Genomic DNA, 2,816 nt, shown 5'->3' with positions numbered 1-2,816 from the left:
AACTTATAGCAGTACAAACTGATTTTTGGGGAAAAAGTGCGCTTTTGGAGGGAAATTTTTATTCTCATTTGGTGTAAGGTGGTGTAAGGTTTGTTATCTGAGGTTATGTATGCGTTAGATTTTCAGATAAGTTTTGTATATCTGAGGAATTAACACAGCTGAGGCAGCATCAGTTCAGGATAATGTGCATTTATGTGCATTTATTCATGCGTAATTGTGCATGTGCATGTAGCCCGCATCTATCTATCTATCTATCTATCTATCTATCTATCTATCTATCTATCTATCTATCTATCTATCTATCTATCTATCTATCTATCTATCTTTTTTTTCCCCTTATCTTGTGAGTTCAAAGTTTCCCCATCTAACGCAACCTACCGAGAGCAACACAACACCGCTGGCACTGAACCACACTCCATGCGCGGCACCACACGCGCCACATGGCAATCATTTCAGCACCACGAACAGCTCCGTTGGCGGATTGAAGAGTGATGCATTATTGAAAGCCTATATCAAACAGCTCTGGGGTGCTGTCTCTCTGCGCAGGGGCCCTGGATGAAGTCGGACTGTCTGCCTGCACAATAGCCTCTAATATGTTAATGGCCGTAGGGGATGCCTGAGGTACCGTCCCCAGCTGCCTCGCCTACCATATGTCAGCCCGTTACGACAGAGTCCTCTATTAATCAGGGGGGAGGAGTGGGGGGGATATTTCATCAGTAACTTCACCGGTATCATAACCCCCTTAAAGCTCTATCAATAAGTGGGGCCGCAGCATCGCCTGATCGTATACGCGTCGTTACTGCGCGGGCCTGAAAGGGGCCTTCCTGCTCCCCTTGCACCCTCCCCAACGTGTCCCATCCCATGATGCTTCGGGTGTCCCCCCTGAGCCTTGTAGCTCTCTTAAATTCCACATAAAAACGTGATTATTATTATTATTATTATTATTGTTATTATACAAGGATGCCCAATCCGGACAGCATCCATCACATCCTCTCCTTCCTCCTTTTTTGTATCCTTGCATAAGGCCGAGGTGGATTAATCATGGAGCCTACCAAAAGGATCTCATATCTTAATTCCTTCAGGCTACTAGTCGGGGGAGTAATTAATCTATACCGTGGATGTAAATAAAAGGAAATTGGATTCCTGACAGACGAAATGAGAGAGTCTCTGACATCACGTCGACAAATAATGATTTCACCGCGCGTTATGGTAACGCAGGCGCGCAGATTTACGAGCGCACGACTTTTTACTATATGGCTCTGAGCGGAAAGGAGTGGGCCTACCCTAATCGGAGCTGTTAGGCGCCCAGGTTAAGATGGATTAGATCATTATAATTACAACACTACAAGCTTCAAGTTAAAAGAAATGGAGAGTGCTCACATAACACGTCGGTTCTTTTTTCCCTCCCTTTTTTTTGGAATTGGCTTAGTTCTTGTTTTGACATTGTCCTACTCATGGAGTGTCTTAAAAAAAATAAAAATAAAATAAGGCCTCCGTGGAGGGCTCCGTTGATCTAACAATGCGCAGGAAGGTTGGCCTTTGGACGGAAATGTCAAACCGGGGGATGTGGATGGGTAGATCCCCCAGATCTGCACTCATTTCCCACTTATATTTGCTCAGTAATCCGCTGTGGCAGCCCTCCATCGCCCGGGACCTGGTTTGAGAGGCGATGCTGTTGACACAGGGGTATATTTCAATCACAGAGGGTTCAGAGTCAGACGCACAACTTATTTGTCTAATAAATCCGTCATTTAGTAAGAAAAATATTTGATCTTGAGGGGCTGACCTCTTGTCATGTAGCTACTGACAGATAAAAATGGGTATGTATGCCTCACGTAGGGAGTATGCAGGTAGCCTGCATACCAAAAAGCACAATTTAGATTCCTATTTGTGTGGAGCAGACACATAAACAGATCAAAGTCTGCCAGCACACATCTTCTTCTTGTTGTGTTTGTTAACGAAAAGAAAGTAGGGCTGGAAGAAAAACCAGAAAGTTGTCAATGTAGTGTAGAGAAAAATGGAGGATGAAGCAATCTAGATGTCCATACACTGAAAATTAAAATATGTATTTTAGATGTTTAAAAAAAAAAAGAACATTTTGAAGACTGTGCCAGTTTCCCACTTGAATCAAGTTGTTTTAATTTTTAAAATTAAGATTAACAGAACCAACGAAGCTTGTGCCCAATATTAGGTGTCATCACTTTTTTGTGATTTAAATAAAACATGAACACACACACGTGAATGGAAGTTTATATCCTATTACAAAACAGCTCGGACATTGCTACAATTTGGAAACAAAGCTTCAATTAGAGGACAATTATTCCATCTTTGCTGAGGTCTGCAGAATGCCAAATACACATTTTGTTATTTTATGGACTTTCATTTAAAGCAGTGCTTAAAGTGTGCACTTAAAGCTGTGAAATCAAAATCCTCCCTAAAGCTGTTCATATACTACAACTGTCCTCCATCTGTCAAATGTATCTTTTATTGTTTTGTGCTTAATCCTAAACGTAGCACCAAATTTTAAAATCTATCCTGCAGTATTTTCTTTTTATTTGTTTATTTATTTTTTACCAGAGCATGTTTCATAGAGGATCCACTCTAAATTACACTTTATGCACGCAAATAAACAACATCTCAGGCTTTTATACAGCCTGAAAGCCATCACACTGCCACTTTGCTGCTTTATTTTGGTCATCATGCGCCTCCTCTCCTCTCCCACTGATCTTTATGGGCACAGCTTTGACCAGTGAGGACGTCTAACGAGTGGAATGACCTGCTGTTGTGTTTTGAGCGGAGGATGTGACTTCCAAATA

This window comes from Stegastes partitus, unplaced genomic scaffold (genome assembly GCF_000690725.1).
Source record: "Stegastes partitus isolate 25-593 unplaced genomic scaffold, Stegastes_partitus-1.0.2 Scaffold374, whole genome shotgun sequence".
Lineage (NCBI taxonomy): Eukaryota > Metazoa > Chordata > Actinopteri > Pomacentridae > Stegastes > Stegastes partitus.
The sequence above is the reverse complement of the archived record's forward strand: the minus strand, read 5'-3'. Positions refer to the sequence as shown.